This window comes from Bubalus kerabau, chromosome X (genome assembly GCF_029407905.1).
Source record: "Bubalus kerabau isolate K-KA32 ecotype Philippines breed swamp buffalo chromosome X, PCC_UOA_SB_1v2, whole genome shotgun sequence".
Taxonomy (NCBI): Eukaryota; Metazoa; Chordata; class Mammalia; order Artiodactyla; family Bovidae; genus Bubalus; species Bubalus kerabau.
In genome coordinates this window covers 131,588,364-131,609,064 of record NC_073647.1, presented here as the reverse complement: position 1 = coordinate 131,609,064, position 20,701 = coordinate 131,588,364, and the positions used below count along the sequence as shown (strand labels likewise).

General features: G+C 43.0%; 1 long non-coding RNA gene and 1 pseudogene across 9 annotated transcripts in view; both read left to right on the top strand.

The window, feature by feature from the left end:
• Window positions 1–3,963: 3,963 nt before the first annotated feature.
• LOC129640303 (melanoma-associated antigen B2-like) lies at window positions 3,964–5,657 on the top strand (annotated as a pseudogene).
• Window positions 5,658–10,274: 4,617 nt separating this feature from the next.
• LOC129640305 (uncharacterized) overlaps window positions 10,275–20,701 on the top strand; it is a 76,880-nt gene continuing 66,453 nt past the window's right edge. For 4 of the 9 annotated variants that reach the window (XR_008708738.1, XR_008708739.1, XR_008708737.1 and 1 more), the window contains exon 1: window positions 10,276–10,957. This is a non-coding gene — a long non-coding RNA (uncharacterized LOC129640305). Of the gene's footprint in view, window positions 10,958–20,701 lie in introns of all 9 variants that reach the window. The other 5 variants (XR_008708734.1, XR_008708735.1, XR_008708740.1 and 2 more) reach the window with 3 other exon arrangements.

Genomic DNA, 20,701 nt, shown 5'->3' with positions numbered 1-20,701 from the left:
CTTAGTTGTGACACTTGGAATCTTTGTTGCCACATGCAGGGTCTTTAGTTGTGGAATGTGAGATTTAATTGTGGCACAAGAACTCTTAGTTGTTGGATGTGAGATTTTTAGTTGTGGCATGTGGAATCAAGTTACCTGACTAGGGATCAAACCGAGGACCCCTGCATTGGGAGCGCAAAACCACTGGACCAACAGGGAGGTGCCAAGAGTAAATATTTTAGAACTACCCTAAATCTGGTGACTCAGATGGTACAGAATGCGCCTACAATGCGGGAGACCTAGGTTCGATCTCTGGATTGGGCACAATCCTTGGTGGAGGGCACGTAACACACTTCAGTATTCTTGCCTGGAGAATCTGCATGGACAGAGGAGCCTGGCAGGCTATAGTACATGGGGTCACAAAGAGTGGGACATGACTGAGCGATTAAGCACACACCCTAAATCTGGCTGAAGAGCAGGAATATATCACCTCTATCTCTTTGACATCATAACATCTGTCCTGAGTTCCTTAATTTCTGCTGCATTTTCCTAATCTTACATCACCTTTGGGACTGAGACCCATTTTCGCCAAGATTTGCTAGAGGGTAACTGCTCAATGTTTGTAGGAATATGCATTCCCCAAGAAGCCTTTAATCGAGGGACAGAAGCTGATATGGGAACCTCCATGAAGGAGGACTGAGGAGACAATCACCCCTGAAAATAGTGGTCACCCAAAGACTAAGAAGAGGAATCTTAGCTCAGTAGAAGGAGTAGTCCCAGGCTGTGGTAGATGTAGTGAAGATGCAAGAGGAATTGGAAGGACTCAAGTTGCATCCCCACTGTCTATTCTCAGAGGCCCTGATGGACTAGGTTCACATGAAGATCATCCTGACTTCCAACTTGGAATTCTCAGGAGACTAGGACCTTGCTGTAAGACAAGAAGCTTCATAAAACAGAGAGTGGAGTTACAGGATTCGTCATGTGTCAATGTGAGGACCTGAAAGTGGACTCACAGTAGCATACCCTATAAAAGGGGGCCCTGGAAAATAACTGATGCTGTGGTCCCCAGGAAGCTCTGGGCACAGATGTCAGGTTGATTTCTCTCTAGAAAGTCTTAGCGAGGTGAGACCTCTGTCTAATATAATCAGCTGCATTTTCACAGAGGGAGGGACCTGAATCCAAGGAGGACCTCACATGCGATGCTGAGTGTTACTGAGGACCACTACAGAGGGAGCCACTCATTCAACCTGTGTGATCTTAGGGAGGGCTGAGTCTCCTCTAGCCAGATCAGAACCCAGATCTGCAGATGGGGGTGTTTTGACTATAACCAGCCTTAAGCTTAGGATCATCAGTGCTAGTGAGAGGATCTCTTCCCCAGCGAAGGAGGCTCACAGAGTGGCAACTCACCTGACAAGCAGAGATACTCAGGGCAGAGCTGGCCTCCCACCAGAAGGGACTTGGGAAGGCGAGGGCTCTGTTTGGGAGCTGGAAGACTCGGGTTCATAGGAGGGGGCATCCTGGGCTCCGATACACTGCACAAGGAGGACCCAAGGACGGATGAATATTGAGCTACCTGGGTTCCCGTAGCATGCTGCCCCTGCCGTCATCCTTGGAGGACCCCAAGTAGGACCTTACCCAGCTCCCTCCACTTCCGCTTTGAAAGCCAGCAGAACAACCGGTAGCCGCGGGGACTGTATGGCAGAGACTTAGTGTTCAGGACTTGTCTGGAACCAAGGTGAGGACCTGAATGTAGCTCATGGGACTTTTCCAACCCTCCCAGTAATAAAAGTGACCCATCCACATTCCAGCCCTCTGATATGGCTCTTATGAGTCCCTCAGAGCTATCGGCTGAATGTGTCTAGAGTGTCGCAGGCTATGGCATTGGTCTGTGGGGGTAGGCCTGGATTCTACCCCCGGAGGAGGTCTAGAACCTAGATGAGGGCCCTGAGGGCTGATGTGCAGACTTCGACACCGCAAGGGGGCCACACTCAGGGGCTCCCCTATACTGGACTGTAGGAGGCCCTGGGTAGAGCTGGCCAACTGTGGTGCTCCCTGGTGTCCACTGGAGGTGGTTTTGGGAAAGTGAGAGCCTTGCTGTAATGGAATAAACCCAGTTCAACAAAGGCACCTAGTCTGCAACAATATTAATGGCTGTGACGCTGAGTGAGGATGGGGTTCTTCCCATAAGAAATGGAGTCACAGAAAGCGCCAGTCCTATTTTGAGGACTGGGAGAATCGGGCGTTTTGACATGACACTTCCTGGGACATCTCAGGGAAGTAAGAGACCAGGTCAGTGGGGGCAGCCTCAGGTTGGAAAGGGAGGGTTTCAGGTGTCCTGGTGGATGGTGAGAACCTTGGGGGCTGTGGATGTTCCACACCACATTATTCGGACCACATCTCCCTGTCGTCATCCCTGGGAGACCTCAAGGTTACATGTCGGTCCCCACTGTGGGCTAATGGGGACATAAGGGTCTTGGTCTGAATGGAGTGGTCAGCAGAGAGAGAAACCTTAGACCTTATCATGAGTCAAATGTAGAGCTTGGTTGCTTCTGTGTCCTGGATATTGAAAATAGTGCTGCAGTGAAGACGAGTACAAGTGTCTTTTTCCATTACCGTTTCCTTAAGGTATATGCCTAAGTGGGATTGTTGGCTCATGTGGTAGTTTTATTCCTAGTTTTTGTAAGCAGAGTGAATTAAGTCAGAAAGAGGAAAGCCAATATCATATATTAATGCATATATATGGAATCCAGAAAGATGGTACTGATGAACCTATTTGCAGGGTAGCCTGGAGATGCCGGCATAGAGAACAGACTCGTGGACACAGTGGGGGGAGAGGGAGGGGCAGACTGAGAGAGTAACTTTGAAAATGTACACATTATCATATGGAAAATAGATAACTAGTGGGAATTAGTTTTATGACCAGGGAGCTCAAAGCCAGTGCTCTGACAGCTTAAGAGGGGTGTGACGTGGGAGGGAGTTTCAAGATGGAGGAGACATAAGATATACCTATGGCTGATTCATATTGATTTGTGGCAGAAACTGGTATACTATTATAAATTGTAAAAAATAAATTTATTTTCAAAAAGACATATAGGAGAAAACAGAATAAAAAAATATTTTAGACCTTGGGATCTTGTAAGGGTCCACAGGGACATCAACCTGCCTGCACCAGATGTTGTTCTCAGGATACCATGTTTGGCAAGATAAGGTCATCTTCACTTCCTGATTTTGGGACACAGAGTGATTGGCTTTTACTATCAAGCAGTCATTACTTCAGGAGAAAGTTGAGCTTCTCTTCTGGGAGCCCAGTTGATGAACCTGAGTGAGGACTCAGTGCATCCATCCCAACCCCCAGATTTCAGCCCAGGAAATCTCAGGGAAGGGCTGTGAGGCTGAGCACCTTCTTTACTGTTTTATACGAAGTCTACGGGAGGGGAAATGTCTAATCTGAAAGTGCAGACAGCAGTCCGCAAATGGATAATGGTGCCCAACATTTTAAGGAGCCAATGTAAGGACCCTGAATGATGATCCCAGTGCACTCAGGATAGAAAAGACCTAATTAGCTCTCAGCACTGGTTATCTATCTCTTGGCAGGGAGGTGGACTGAGGCATCCCTTCACTTATCTCTGGATCATGGGGTGGTCTAAAGTGTCTACATCAGAGTAGCAGAGGGAAAGGTGTCAAGGCTCCGTCAGAACTTGACATGAGAATATTGAAGTAGAACTTAGAAAACCCCACTGCTGGCACCTGCTGTCATCTGAGTAAATCCAAAGCAGGGCTGAGAGGACTCAGAGGAAAAGTAAGGCCTCTGTTCTTCCTCTGTGGGATTCTGTGGGAACAGGCTGAGCAGGAAAACAGGAGGCTTGTGGGTTCCTAGGGCAGTGTCCTCAAGGACACCTGCAGAGGCGGCCTTTGATTAAGCCAAGGTAGAGTCTCCCTGTTTTAAGGTGCTCATGTCACCTCATTCTCCATCCTCCAGGTGCCCCAATCTCCTGTCTGTTGGCCCAGACTCCCGCCTGCGGTCCCTGTCACTGCCATCATGCCCCGTGGGCAGAAGAGTAAGCACCGTGCTCGTGAGAAACGTCGCCAGGCCCAAACTGAGATCCAGGGTCTTCACGATCAGGCTACCACATCTTGGGGAGAAGAGACCACCTCCTCCTCCCCTCCTGATTCAGAGAGCGCTCCCTCAAGCTCGTCTGCTGCTGGCACCTCCAAGGGGCCTCAGGGAGCCCAAGGCACCACCAGTGCTGCTGCAGGTGTATACGCAAAAGATCTGGTGGTGGTGGCGCAGCACGCTCGAGATCTGGTGTAGGTGGCACAGCATGCTCAATATCTGGTGTAGGTGCCAAGGGCCAAGTTCAGGAAGGTGAAAATTCCTCCCAGGCTTCAGCTGCTGCTGCGAGCTCTCACACAGATCTTCTGACCTGGAAGGCAGAGCTATTGGTGCAGTACATGCTGTTTAAGTATAAGATGAGGGAGCTCATTAAGAGGTCCGAAATGCTGCAGGAAATCAAGAGAAGGTACAAGGAACAATTCCCTGAGATCCTTAGCAGGGCCTCCGAGCGCATGGAGCTGGTGTTTGGCCTGGTGCTGAAGGAAGTCAGGCCCAACAGTCACTGCTATACCCTGGTGAGCAACCTAGATCTCAGCGACAGTGAGTCTATGAGAGGTGGCTGGGGGCTGCCGAAGAATGGTCTTCTGATGCCTCTGCTGGGTGTCATCTACCTGAATGGCAACCACGCCCCTGAGGAGAAGATCTAGAAGTTCCTGAATACGCTGTGCATCTATGATGGAAAAAGTCACTTCATCTTTGGAGAGCCCAGGAAGCTCATCACAGAAGATCTGGTGCAGGAAGAGTACCTGGAGTACCGGCAGGTGCCCGGCAGCGATCCCCCTCACTATGAGTTCCTGTGCGGTCCTAAAGCGCTGACAGAAACCAGCAAGACGAAAGTCCTGCAGTTTTTGGCCAAGGTCAAGGATTCGGTCAATCCTGCCTTACTGCCGCAATATGAGGAGGCTTGGAGAGAGGAAGTAGAGAGCACCGGAGCCAGAGATGCAGCCAGGGCTGGCACTTCTGCCTCAACCAGGCCTGGCACTGCTGCCTCAGCCTCTCTGGCCCTTCTGCTTCAGCCGCTGTGCACCCCAGGGCCGCATCCAACAGCTCATCTCGCCCCTAGTGTGGTCTGAAGCCTGTTGTTCACTTTGTGGCTAGAGAAGCCGGTCAACCTTTGTTCCTGATATGCATCAATAACTTTTGATTTTATTTCCCCCAATTTTCAGTTATTAAAACTTTTCAACAGAAAGGTCATTTAGAGTCATGATATAAGTATATGAATAACATGAATCACACATACTTTGCTGTTTGTCAAATTTAGGAGTCAGAATTTTGTTTTCTCAAATAAATATTGGAAATCCTTACATCACTTTTGTGATCGAAGATGAGAATAACATCACTTTAGGATGAGAGTGTCCTTAGAAATGTGAAAGAAACCACACTAATAGACGCTCAGAACATTGATACATTGTTAGGGAGATAGCGGAAATGTCTTCAGATTTTGGCTGGCTTTACTGTCTGCTTAGTTTCTCTTTTTGTAAATGTAAAAGACACATACTTGCCTCTGCTTATGGTTTATGGTTTTCAAGAATGTTTGAGAATATAAATTATAGCAAATGATTTATTCGTGGCTCTTCTTTTACACAGTCATTGAGAATCTGCTCTTAAGAAGTCTTCATGCTTGTACTGGTGATGTTTAGTCAAAAAAAGTCCTAGCCTCTGTCCACTCATTATAGTTTCTCAGAGATGCTGTCATTCTACGGAAGAGGCTGAGATACTCTCTACTTTAGGAAGAACAAGAAAGAAGCAGGTAAAGAGGGGTTGGAGAGAACATATTACTTTGGTTTCATTCCTAAGCGGAATTTTGGCTGATTTGGGAGGTTGGGTCTCTTTTTTCCCGACTTGGAACACTGCATAGTTGCTGACATCTGATAGATTGAAAAAAAATCCAGCTGATGTAACATCTGAGGTCAAGATAATCATAGTAATAACTGCCGTTGCTCCTAATGTCTCAATAGAGGCAGGCGCCAAGACATAAGCTTTCCATAAATACTTATATACCACCAAACTGACAAGAAAGGGCTTATAACTTACTTCACAGGGGAGAGCCCAAGACTCATAGAGTTTGGTTTTGTGCTGAAATACATAAGGCTGGTAAATGACAGCTGGCAATAGACTCCTGCTCTACACTACTTTACCCACTCCAGTGTTCTTGGCTGGAGAATCCTAGGCGCAGGGGAGCCTGGTGGGCTGCCATCTATGGGATCGCACAGAGTCGGAAACGCCTCAAGGGACTTAGCAGCAGCAGCAGGCTTACCCTATTAGCTTTTTCTTAAGGCTTATTCTTCAGGCTTCTCAGAGACCTAAGAAACTTGGTCTCAGCGCAGAGTTCTGAGGTTGATAGAGCGAATCAATCTCGCAGAAATGATGGTGATTTCCCTGAATGAGGGTGATGGAAAGACCCATCCAGAACAGAAGGATCCTGTAAAGACCCGTCCTCATTGGCAAGCCCATGAAGTCCTGAACTATCTGGGCTGCTGTGGTTAACACTTTCAACTCAGGTCCTGGGGAGGTGGGGACATTGGGAATCTGCAGAGAATAGAGCCCCAGGAAGGGTGCAGAGTCAAAGTGAGGACCCAGAGTGTGGACATGAAGCCCCTCAATCCACAGCCGACAGGGCTACACTAAATGTAGCCTCTCCACTAAGACACTAAGTCCCTCCTCTCCAGTTAGCCCTGGGAGGCATAGGTAAGTGCTGGCCAGCTCAAGGGCCCTGTGACTTCTGCCTGGAGGGTTTCAAGGAGATGACCTTGGTTTATAGGCTGGCTGTTCATCAGAGAGTGGAAATCCCAGGCATGACATTTGTACAGTCCTGTATGAAGAGTGTGTCAGCCATCTACCCCATTACAGATAAATTCTTAGAAAGTCCTGCAAATGTAATGGGCCCTGGGAGGGAACAAGCAGGGCTTTCAGACTAGGTTTATCCCTTATTTTCTGAAGGCGAATGGCTTCAGGACCTTAAAGTCCTTGGGCTAATGGAGGGAGCCTCTATCAGCTGAGGAAGGGTACCCCGTTCCTAACAGGAGTCAACTGATGATACTGACGGACAGTGAAGGATCCCTCCCAGAAGGAAGGGGGCTACAGAGGGCACTGTCCCTGTTGTCAGGCCTGAGACTGTGCCACTTATGCCTGGTGACATGGTGAGTCCTACTCACTTCCTCCCAGAGGATCACATGGAGGTAAGGAACCTCATCCTGATCAAAGGGAGCAGCCGAAGCTCAGCAGAAGGATGATTTCCACGTTGTGCCAGAAGTCAAGGTAAGAACCCTGAATTCTTGAAAAGACCACTCGCCTCAAAACAGTGGGGGCAGAACATATTCCTTCCACTCCTGTTAACCTCAGAAGACCATGGCCTGTGGTGGGCCTATGAGGCAAACTCCTCTTCTTCCTCAGGGATCAGGGAACTATTGGCCTGGGTGGAGAAGCTTTAAGGCAAGTCAGGGAATGTTTCCAGTTGGGGAATATTTCCAGGTTCTTTCCAAGACAGTGAGGACAGCAAAGAACATGGGAACACAAATGCCAGGATGGCCACACAGTATGTTCCCTACTCTCAGCCTAGAAGGCCTCAGGCAGATTTACCAGGCCGAGGGGCCCTTCAGCTCTGACCGAGGAGTAGCAGGAAAGTTAGGGTTTGGTCTGATGGTGGTGTTCCCATGTCAACAGAAGGGGGAGTCTTGGGCTTGGCTGAGAGTAAAATTTGGTACCCTGATTTGGGACCCTGAGAGGAACCATCTGTCATTCTCAAGGAGCTTGCCACAGCTATTATTCTTGTGAGACTATGGGAAGGGGTGGCTAGATAAGCCACCCTTACTTCCTCCTCTAGGCTCACAGGGAGGTATCGGTCTTATTATGAGGAGATAGGCCTCAGGTCAAGAAGGAGGGGATTCCCCAGGCTCCACCAGACGTCAAATTGTGACACCTGAGTGGAGACTGAGGGGTCTACTCATCCCTGAATAGAGGGGACAAAGGAGAGTCATGCCCTCCCCTTTGATGTCAGTTCTAGAAAGCTCAGGGGAAGACTGTCAGGCAAAGCTCTCCCTCACTTCTTTATACCAGGCCTTCTTCTTCTTCTTCTTGAATTGGTAAGTCATATCTGACTCTTTTGTGACTCCATGGACTGTAGCCCGCCAGGCTCCTTTGTCCATGGGATATTCCAAGGAAGAATTCTAGGCTGGGTTGCCATTTCCTCCTCCAGGGGATCTTCCTGACCCAGAAACTGAGTCTGCGTCTCCTGCAGCTCCTGTATCACAGGCGGATCCTTTCCTGCTGAGCCATCAGGGAAGCCCTATATCAGGCCTAAGGGAGGTGAGATCTTCGTTGCAAAGTATAGCCACCAGTCCTGAGAAGGGAGGGGTATGGTGCCTGCCAGGCACTGTGGCAGATGGTTTACAGTTACCACCACATGCCAGCAGTCCTTCCAGACAGGGCGTGTCAAACTCCCTTCAAAGTTAACGAGCGCGAGGCACTCTCAGGGAGTTTAATGATGTGACAAACTTTTCCATGGCTGTTTAAGTGACAGGGATGGCCATAGGCCCTTGATTTGAGTTAGTCTAAAGCTGACCGTCTCACTCCTGGAAGCCTCATCTGACCTTGTGCCCTTAATTCTCTTTTTATTCTCATTACTGTGAAATGTATGAAGCATTAAGAGGGACTCTCAGGTCCAAATATTATATTGTAATACATAGCCAGAGCAATAATAATAATGCCAAAATAAGTGTGACATATGAAGAGAGGAAAAAAGAGATATTTAAGTGAGTAGATCTGATGTTAAGTGGTTTTACCACATCATTTGAAAAGTTGATTGTCTTGCTCCCTCTCCAGGACAGAGTAAGATGATTAAGTGCAAGCATTTAGAGTACTCTTTTATAATGTTAGTGAGAATGTCAATGTGTGCAACCATCGTGGAAAACAGTATTGAGGTTCCTCAAAAAATTAAAAATTGAATTACCATATGATTCAGCAAGCCCACTTCTGGGTTTTAATCCAAAGGAATTAAAATTAGACTCTCCAAGAGGTATTTTCATTCCCATATTTGTTGCAGTATTATTCACAATAACTGATACAGGGAAGCAGCCCAAATGTCTGTTGATGTATCAATGGATAGATATATGATATACACATATCATGGAGTGTTTTGTGTGTGTGTGTGTGTGTGTGTGTGTGTGTGTGTGCGTCCTCAGTCACTCAGTTGTGTCTGATTCTTTGCGACCCCATGGACTGCAGCTCACCAGGCCTCCCTGCCCTTCACTGTCTCCAAGAGTTTTCTCAAACTCATGTCCATTGAGTCAGTGATGCCATCCAACCATCTCACCCTCTGCTGCCCCCTTCTACTCCTGCCCTCAATCTTTCATTCCTAGTGTCAGGGTCTTTTCCAACGAGCCAGCTCTTTGCATCAGGTGGCCAGGGTATTGGAGTCAGATTGAGCATCAGTCCTTCCAATAAATATTCAGGGTTGATTTCCTTTAGGATGGACTGGCTTGATCTCCTTGCTGTCCAAGAGTCTCTCAAGAGTCTTCTCCAAGACCACAGTTTGAAAGCATCAGTTCTTCAGCACTCAGTCTTCTTTATGGTCCAACTCTCACATCCATACATGACTACTGGGAAAACCATAGCTTTGACTACAGGGACCTTTGTTGGCAAACAGATGTCTCCGTTTTTTAATACACTGTCTCGCTTTGGAGCCTTAGGAAAATGCAGAGCCTTCAGTGAGAGGTCATTTCAAGGAAAGTTGCCTGGTGGTTAGAGAGACAGTGGGAGTGGTGAGCACAGCCAGATCCTTAGATGGAGGACCTCAGAGAATCCACAGTCTCCTGGACTTGTGATCTTTACCCTGGGTTGAGGGAGCCAGAGACCTCTCCATAAGGACCTACTTGATTATTTTATCTTGTGTGTAATTGGGCAAATTCTAGGCAAGTTCTAGATTTCTTGTTGGTACTTTAACACGTGGAAATATTCGTTATTTAGATGAACGGGTATCTGGGAGGGAAGATACTGGTCAATGACAAAAATTCTAAGAACTCTGAGTTGTTTCCAACTGGGAAAGAATCTACCTCAAGCACATTCTATGTCACATCCTCTGGTGTGAATGTTACATGATTGTCCTTGCTAGGCAACATTTAGTTCACTGTGATTTTCTTTGTCTTGAAGTTTGGGTAATGTGCTGGAGTTCGGGGGGCCTAGTGAAACAGCATGTGAAACAATTGACCAGCTTAAACTGGTTTGACGTCAAATAGATTGTTGATTAATCACACCTTGAGTCATTTTACAAAGAAGGAACTGCATGTATCCAAGAAGGAACACATGAACTCAGGATGACCCTGGAGCCAAGATCTTCAGTTTGCAAAACTGAGAAGAGAAATGATGCCCCGAGGGCCATTTACAAAGTGAGAAATCCTTCAATAAGGAAAACCTGGCTTCCTGTAACCTGAGTAGCTGAAAGGGACTAATTGAAGACTAGCCAATTAGCTTCCAAGTTAGAAATTCCCGTGACCCCTTAAATTGCACCCAGGCTCCTGGATTGAAGAGAGATTTGATACCTTGCCTCCTTCATTGGTTGGCCTTGCAGTAAAGCTCTTTTCTCTAAGGCTCTTGCCATAAGTATTGGCTTCTGTGCGCATCTGTCAGTGAGCCCATGTTCAGTGAGTTACAACAGCCCAGTTGAGATTTAGGACTTGTGACCATCTTTCTGAGGCACTGTAGCCCCTGGCAGAGTGTGGGTTCTCAGCACCCATCCTGAATGGCCACCTCGATTGAGTTTTGTCTAGAGAGTCACCTTCCGGGTTCCTGCTTCCTCACCATGGCACACCAGGATCCTCAGGATACTTTTACTTTTAAGAAACAGCTCCTAGAGCAGACATTGTTGGGGTGAGTAAACTCATTATAATGTCCCGGTAGCTAAATGTAGTTAAAATGTGTCTGTGGTCTAATAATCTCATCAGGACTGTGGGTTAGACAGGATGAGATGGTTGGATCGCATCACCGACTCAGTGGACATGAATTTGAGCAAACCCCAGAAGATAGTGAAGGACAGGGAAGCCTGGCACGCTGCAGTCCATGGGGTGGCACAGAGTCAGACATGAGAGAGCGACTGAGGAACGACAACAACACTGTGGGTTAAAGCCCCACCTAGGGGATTGTCTTCTGTATGGTTAGAATCCAAGGCTACAACTGTGGGTTAGAGACCCACCCCAAGAGGACAATGCAAAAGGTTAAATCTGCTGAGGTACTCAAAGGATTGGTTTAGAGTTCTGAACGCTGGGTTAAGGTCTCAGGCCTTTTGATTTGCTTGCCTATGTTGTCTATGTCTGACTGTTATGTGTTGGGATTGCCTAATAGGCTGTGGCTATTGGATCACTGTGGCAAAACTTTATGAAACCTTGTATTAGTGGGATTTTGATTGTGTCCAGATGATAGGATAATCTTTACTACCAGAACTATACCCCACGAGTATCTCTACCTTGTTGTTGTTGTTGAGTCACTCAGTCATGTCTAACTCTTTGCATCCCCATGGACTGCAACATGCCAGGCTTTCCTGTCCTTCACTGTCTCCCAGAGTTTACTCAGACTCACGTCCATTGAGTTGATAATGCCATCCAACCAACTCATCCTCTGTCACCCCCTTCTTATTTCTGTCTTGCTGAATAATAAATTCAGTCATGCTAATAATAAAATTATGCACTTTTCTTAACTATTTTCTCTACCTTATGTCCAATTTCCAATGAATCACCTAGTCTGTTGACTATACATTGTAAATGTCTTTTTAAATCTTTCTTTTCTCAATATTTACTACCCAGAAGAAACCAACCACTTCTCATGAGTTGACTACTCTTGACCAGATTCAAACTGAGATTAAAATCTCTTCTTGAAAATTTTCTTCGTGTTTGCCTTAGATTGCTCTCCTCTTTTCTTAAGCACCACAGACATTTGTATATAGTTATAATGTATTGCACTGAATGGCAAATATTTACTTATTCATATTCCCCAGTAGATTATAAACTTTGTGAATGACTGAATCTTTCTTGCTAATCATTGAAAAGCTAGCAACTAGCAAAAAAGGCAATATAGTGCACTCAATATAATAGCTCAAGTTAATTAAAGAAAACATCATAGGTGATTTATTAGGTGTTGTCATTTCCAGTGATTATCATAGTCCAAAAGAGACAGAACATATTAGACTTCCTTAAAAATATTCTCCTGGGGAGAAAAACACAAAAGATGATTAGCAGAAATTTTTAATATTATTGGGAAGTCTATTGGCCAATATATCTTTAAATATTATTTCATTATGTGTTTTTTAGTTAAGGAAAATGTAATATCAATGTGATCTTTTTTACCAACTTATTGCTGGGAGTTAAAAGGAGAGCGTACTCACCTTCAGTTTTGACAAACTGAGATACTGAGTTTCCTTATATCTACAATTGGATGGGAAGAAATCCAGATTATTCCACAAGTGCCATCTTTAGGAATAGACAAGTACTGATTGCCTTTACTGAAGATTAAGTGTACCACTTATGTTTATTTTTTATTCATATTTCAGACTATGCATAATGTGATTGATTACATTGATGTCCTGATCCCTCTCATCTGCCTATATCCATGCATTTTGCAGTGTTATTTGTAGCCTCACCTGCTCGTCGCTTGTATTGTCCTAAATGATGTTAGCATACGTGATGTAAGTAGAGATTTGACATGAGCTTGCACATCAGATGATGCATTCTCTTGTGCCTCTGTTATTACCATGAAAACATTCCTGACCTAGTCTGCTGGAGGATGAGAGACATTTGGGTACAGCCAGGTTACCCAGTTCACCCCAGCCAAAGTGAGCCTAGATCAGGTGACCACCAGATCACCTCAAAACATGTAAGAGAGGCCAGTCAAGATAGGCAGAACTGTGTAGCTGACTTCTAGCAGAGTGTGTGTGCATTGAGTGTTTACTGCTGCATGCCACTAAGGTTTTGTAGTTGTTTGCTATGCAGAGAAAGATAACTGGTACATTACAATCCTTTCTGTATTCAAAGTCCATTCAAAGTAGTTTCTGAAGAAGCATTAAAAAGTACTCTCATGTAAGTGGTAAACTTGAAATGAATTTTTTAAAATAATTGAGCAAAGTGATAAAAAATATTCTATCAATAAACCATAAAAAATAGAAATTCAAGGAGTATTTAATAGTGTAGAATCTCTCTTTGAACATACTGAACATCCCTCTTTCACTACTTTGGCTCTAAAAGCAGGAGCCAGGTGGCACAGACAATGTTACCTGTAAAATATTTCTTCTTCCAGATCCAGGTGACTTCATACCTACCTCCTTTGCATTTTGACTAGAGTTGTGTACTTGAGTTTTTACCTATTAGAATATGAGAGAAGTGATGTGTTTTTTATGGTTCAAGGCCGTTAAAGGATGGGCTTCCCTGGTGGCTCAAATGGTAATCCCTGGGTAGGGAAGATCCCCTGGAGAAGGAAATGACAACCCACGCCAGTGTTCCTGCCTGGAGAATTCCATGGGTAGAAGAGCCTGGTGGGCTACAGTCCATCTGGTCACAGTCGGACACAACTGAATGACTAACACATGGATTCTCCATGTTCATTCTTTCCTTCATGTATAGCTGAAAGTGAATTAATTGTAGTAGCTGTTTTGTTTTGTTTTGTTTTTAAAGAAATCCAGATCCACAGTGCACTTTTGAAGGAAAATCACCAGGTAGAATCTATAGGTTTGAATTAGAATGTGACATGAGCCAGGAAATAGACTTTGGTCTATTTGTACGGTGTTCTATTTGGCCACTAACTTTAGTTAGCCTAAATAATACAAAGTTAAATTCTCAGAATCCTTTAAATACTATGCAAGTGAATAATCTAGGTGTAACATTGTACTCATTATCTACTGCTGCTTAACATATTCACCCCAAAACATAGTAACTTGAAGCAGCTGTATGAATCATTTCATAGTTTCTGTGGGTCAGGAATTCAGAAGTGGCCTCAGTAGGTGGTTTTGTCTTAGGCTCTGTCATGAGGTTGCATTCATGAGGTTGTTTGGGGCTACAGTCATTTGAAGCTGAAATATCTGCATCCAGACTCACTCATGTGGTTATTGGCAGACTCCACTTCCTTGCTGTGTGTGTTATTCCATAGGCTTCTATAAGAGTATTCATGACAAAGCAGCTAGATTCTTCCATAGCAAATGATTCAAGAGATAAAATGCCACTGTCCTTTGTAGTCAAATCTCAGAAATGATGTACCATTACTTCTGCTGTATTCTGTTTGTCACACAAAGCAACTCAGATACAGTGTGGGCATGAATACAGAGGGAAGGGGATCCTTGGAGAATATCTGAGCATCCCTCTAGCTACTACAAACACAGTAGAGAATGGGGAGGCCTGAGATGAACTGGTGAGTGCATGCCCTACTCGAGTAATTCTGTTTATCTTTTTAGAACACTGTGTGGGTCAAAAAACCAAGTCTCATTACAACTGGAAGGAAACACTCTTTTAAAAACACTGTATATATCAGTGGAAAAGGTGGGTAGCAGGATGTTTCAGTGAAAGAGAAAATGATATACTATAGGAATATGTGTCATTTTCAAGTTATGTCAAAAGAGAAAATGTCCTTTCTGTATATCTTTGATTTGAAATGGTAAGATCTTCTTTTATTTCAGTCAGTGTTGAGGGGCAGGTGGTATAATTGTCTGATTCAAGCTGGAATAATTAGTAGCTATCATTATATGTACATTAAGGTAATGTAAAAATGTAATTTGCATAAAATGTCATCATAATAATCTTTAAGTCATTTTGCCCACTATAAAGAGGACCCAAAAGAAAGCCATATGGCTAAAATTTTAATTCTTACTACTTGTTAAAAAAACATAAAAATTGTGGTCATACCTTGATTCTCATAAATGTAGGTCTCCCAATTTTAGCTGTCTATTCAATATTTGCCAAAAAAAATGTGTTAGAGGATCATAACTATAAAAATAATTCCCATGTAGGTGGCTCCTCAATTGAGAAAAGAAGAGGTGGGTTGAATACTAGGAATATAAAAGGAAAACTGTATATATCATAATTTCTGGAACTTGGATAAAATAGAGGTACATTTCTAACAGATTAAGTTAATGGTATCAGGTAGTGGCATCTGTAATTGATAGAAGCAGAAAGAAGAATTCAGAATCTGAGGAGAGAAAGGCAAGAAAATTGGATAATAGATTTTGTTCTGTTTTAAATGTCATAATTTTTTCTCATCTTACATACAGGTCTCATATCCTTGTTATTATGGATGTATGGTGTTTGTGTGTATGATTTTTAAACCACACAGTTTAACAGTAAAACATATATATATATGTATATATATGCTTATCTTTGTGTTGTGATAGAGTTCATTTTCATGTTATCTAGAGTAGTTACCAAACCTCTGTATTAGGAAAATTCACATGGCAGATGAAGAAAATGAATTATAGTTCATGATTATATTCCCTCAAAGGGAGTTCTCTTAAAATGAAAATGACTGTTGAAGACGTCCAGATTAGGTAAAAATACTGGATGATAAAAAGGGCAGCATCATTTTTTTTTAAATTTGGTATGATGAATAACCGCTTCAAATTTCTGTAATGATATCTTGGCTGTCGATAATGGCAGAAGAGCTATTCAATAAAACAAATTTTAAGATACAGTTTTAAGATACATACCCATTTAGGTGGAAATCAGCACAGATCATTTTAGAAATCAGTATATAGTGTTGATTTTATGCTCTATAAGCATATAACATTGACTCTACTTTTAGTTTTCCATAACAACTTTTGAGTCATCGTTAGGGTATGAGGGGCAGAATACTGGGCTTGGACTTGACCTAGACCTGGAACTCCTATTTTCGATTGTGCGATATCTGGTGATTTGAGGCTCAAATCAACAGTAATGAAATGAAGGTAATGACACTTACCTCAAAGGACACTTGGGATATTATTTGTTTATCTTGGGCTTTGTTTTGTTTTAGATATTTTGTTTATTTATTTGGTTGTGCCCCCAGGTCTTAGTTGTGGCATGCAGGATTTTTTAGTTTCAGCATGAGAACTCTTGCTGTGGCGTGTGGGATCCAGTTCCCTGACCAGGGATCGAACCCGGGCCCCTTGTATTGGGAGTGCAGAGTCTAAGCTACTGGAACACCAGGGGAAGTCCCTCAGTGGGCATTTGTGAGAAGTTAATGAGCAGCACATTTGCAAATAATTTGGAACTTGAAAAGTGCTATGCAAATGTAGATTATGAATAGTTACCTCCAATTTATGCTGGAAAACAGGTGTTTTCTTTTCCTTTTCTCGTTTATTTTCCTTCCTTTCTAACCATTTTATACCTCTGTCACTGCTCCTGCTGTCACAGAACTCGTCTCTAAACAGTTCCTGTCTTATAGCCTCCTTACAGACTGCTGTTTCTGATACGCTGGGCACTAAAAATCAAAATGGAACAAAAAACAAGCTATTTGGATAGCTTATTTGAAGTTTTGCATTAAATAAATATGACTGTAATTTAAAGGCTCTGGTTTAAAACAGGAGGCAATAATTGTTCAGTAAACTGGTAGCCTTGTTTGGAATGATCAGGATCATCTACTATTTATTTACTTCCTGGTTCCTGTTGAGTTCCAGAAAGATGAAATCTGAGAAGTGTGAAACAAAAATAAATGAAATGTTATAGATTGTGGATATGTGGATAGAATATATGAACATATAAATATATTTGGGATATATAAAAGGGCACAGCTCTTCGCTAGATAATAATATGTCCACATGGAGATTACTTCAGTTCAGTTCAGTTCAGTCCCTCAGTCATATCCAACTCTGTGACCCCGTGGACTGCAGCATGCCAGGCTTCCCTGTCCATCGCCAACTCCCGGAGCTTACTCAAACTCATGTCCATTGAGTTGGTGATATCATCCAACCATCTCATCCTCTGTTGTCCCCTTCTCCTCCCACCTTCAATCTTTCCCAGCATCAGGGTCTTTTCCAGTAAGTCAGTTCTTCGTATCAGGTGGCCAAAGTATTGGCACTTCAGCTTCAACATCAGTCCTTCCATTGAATATTCAGGACTGATTTCCTTGAGGATGGACTGGTTGGATCTCCTTGCTGTCCAAGAGACTCTCAAGAGTCTTCTCCAACACCATAGTTCAAAAGCATCAATTATTCGGCACTCAGCTTTCTTTATAGTCCAACTCTCATATCCTTACATGACTACTGGAAAAATCATAGCTTTGACTAGGTGGACATTTGTTGGCAAAGTAATGTCTCTGCTTTTTAATATGCTGTCTAGGTTGGTCATAGCTTTTCTTCCAAGGAGCTGGTGTTTTTTAATTTCATGTCTGCAGTCACCGTGATCTGCAGTGATTTTGGAGACCCAAAAAATAAAGTCTCTTACTGTTTCCATTATTTCCCCATGTATTTGCCATGAAGTGATAGGACTGGATGCCATGATCTTAGTTTTCTGAATGTTGAGTTTTAAGCCAACATTTACACTCCCCTCTTTGAGTTTTATCAAGAGGCTCTTTAGTTCTTCTTCACTTTCTGCTATAAGGGTGGTGTCATCTGTATATCTGAGGTTATTGGTATTTCTCCTGGGAATCTTGATTCTAGCTTGTGCTTCATCCAGCCTGGCCTTTCTCATGATGTACTCTACATATAAGTTAAATAAACAGGGTGACAATATACGGCCTTGACGTACTTCTTTCCCTATTTGGAACCAATTTGTTGTTCCATGTCCAGTTCTAACTGTTGCTTCTTGACCTGCATACAGATTTCTCAAGAGGCAGGTCAGGTGGTCTGGTATTCCCATCTCTTTCAGAATTTTCCACAGTTTGTTTTGATCTACACAGTCAAAGGCTTTGGCATAGTCAATAAAACATAAGTAGATGTTTTTCTGGAATTCTCATGCTTTTTCCATGTTTACTTACTATTTCTCAAATCTAATGCCTTATCTCATGTCATTCTCATATCTGACTGATCTCAAAAAAAATAAAGCAATTTTATCTCTAAAATAATTCCCATGCACTGCCACACTAAAGTTCCAGTAATATTAGTGTTATCAGTAATAGCCTGTATAAGGTATTAAATAAATAGAAATGTACAAAATTTTTAAGAAATATACAACCAGGTAAATATCATAATAAAGATATTTCTGAAAACCCCTTCACTTGTCTTCCTTAGCTCCTGTGCATAGCAGCGTCAGAGAATTTAACACAGTGCTCTGTACAGGCTGATTTTCTTGAGTGTCTCCCAGACTCGTCTGTAAACGCTGTTAGAGAGCAAATCACATCTTACTCTCCTTGCATTAAAACTACTAAGACTTGGTAAGACTGATATTTAGTAGTTCTCAATAAGTGTTTTTGAATGGATGAGTAAAAGATGAGAGCAAAGAGGAGAGATGACTGATACAAGCAAAGATAGAGAAAAATTCACACATAGTATTAGCATTTTAAAAATTATATATTTATTTATTTTTGGCTGTGCTGGGTCTTTGTTGCTGTGTGGGCTTTTCTCTAGTTGCTGGGAGTGGGGGCTACTCTCTAGTTATGGTGCGGTGGCTTCTCTTATTGTGGAGCACAGGCTCTAGGGCATGCGCAGGCTTCAGTAGTTGTGGCTCCCGGGCTCTAGAGCACAGACTCAGTAGTTGTGGCACATGGCCTTAGTTGCCACATGCTCCATGGCGTGTGGGATCTTCCCAGATCAGGAATCAAACCCATGTCTCCTGCACTAACAGGTGGATTCTTTACCACTGAGCCACCAGGGCAACCCTAGTATTAACATGTAATCTGTCTTTCTGTCTCTCATTTTGATTTTTTGTTTTTTGAGTTTTATTTTCTATTTTTTTAAGTTCATTTATGAGTAATTGCCATATCATTGTCATTTTTGGTAAATCTGTGCAGTTGTGAATCTGTCACTACAATCCACTTTCAAATGTATTCCATTGTATGGATATATCTCGTTTTGTTCATCCATTCATCTTTGTTTTACAGACCTACCCTTTTTTCAGTTTAATCTTTCTTTGGGCTCTGCTAGTTTTATGGGGTAATTTCTGAGCCTGGCTTCCCCCCAGTGGCTGGAAGAAGCCTTTTTAGTTTTCCCAGAGTCTTTCTGGTTTTCACTCTCAACTTTTGTCAGTTAATCACTATATGCCTCTTTTAAAAGCTTTTCCCCAATGTCAATTATTATATTTAACATTATCTGTTTCCACTGTCATTTTTAAAAATTATTTACTTGGCTGTCCCAGGTCTTAGTTGTGACATGCAGGATCTTTTTAGTTGTAGCATGCAAAATCTTTAGGAATGGCATGTGGGATTTAGGTCCCCAACCAGGGATTGAACCTAGGCCCCCTTCCTTGGGAGCTCAGAGTCTTAACTACTGGACGACCAAGGAAGTCCCTGCACTGTCTCTATAGAAACTATTCCCTTCATTTTTCTCAAATGCCTGATTCTCATTCATTTTCTTTCACTAGAATACTATCCCAGTTAACCACAGTAAACAATTATTTTTTTTAATTTTACCGTTGCCTGTTTCAGGGAATACGGGGAATATGTGTGTTCTACCTATGATTAGTGATGGAGTTCTCATTGCCAGCTGAACTTTTGAAGATCCTATTTTAGTGTTTGCTCTTTGACCACTCCTGGCCCAACTATCAGTGGTGGAGTTCTCCAAGAAGCAGACTCTAAGATGAAGATTAGCATGCAAAAATTGTATTATGGAGTGCTCTTGGCATCAGCATCTGTTGGAAAGAAAGAAGGAAGCAGGATTTGTAAAGAGGGAAGGTTGGGCTGTGAGTGCAGCGTCCGTGAAAGCTTCATACAACTGAATGAAGCTCTGAAGCTGGGAAGGATGGCCCTGCAAAGTAGTCCAGAGTTGAGGCAAGGGAAGCATACCTTTGTATTGGTTAGTAAAAGTGACTTTGAGCAAGACAACTCCATCAGTGGAGACAATTCTTAAGGAGGGCTTCTCTTTAAGAGATTAGGGCTGTCTGTCAACACTTCTCATTACAGCTGAGAAAATAAATCCTTCTGTCTTTAAGGGGAATCCAGATTGTATATCTAGCATCATGGAATCAGAAGGATTTTTCTCACTGATGACATGAAAGGCAAAGGGTTAGTCGAGGCATAAAGGATGGATCCAAGGTTTTTAGCCTGTGCAACTAGAAGGATGGGAGTCGCTATTAACTGAGATGGCACAGGCAATAAATGAAGTTCTTTGAGAGGGATTTCAGAAATTATATTTGGGCCATATTGTGTGTGAGATATCGATTAAACATCCAAAAAGGTATGTCAAGTTGACAGTTGAATATATGTCTAAGACCCAAGATGATTTTATTAATAACTGCCAGTATTTTTGCGTTGTTATTTTCTTTTTGTTTTCTGGTAACTTTTAAATATATTTTCAGTCAACTTCCTTAGTACAAATCCCTGGTTGTTCCATTTACTGAAATCTTGGAAGTCTAATAATAATTTTTTAATATATTTCCACACTTGAATGGCAACTTGAGTACATATCTATTCCTGTGGAATTGTCCTTATTACTTTTTTCAAGCATTTCAGGTATTTATGAGTATTTCTAGACTGTTTCTCTTCATCTAGTCTGTAGTGGTAGGCTCAGTGGTA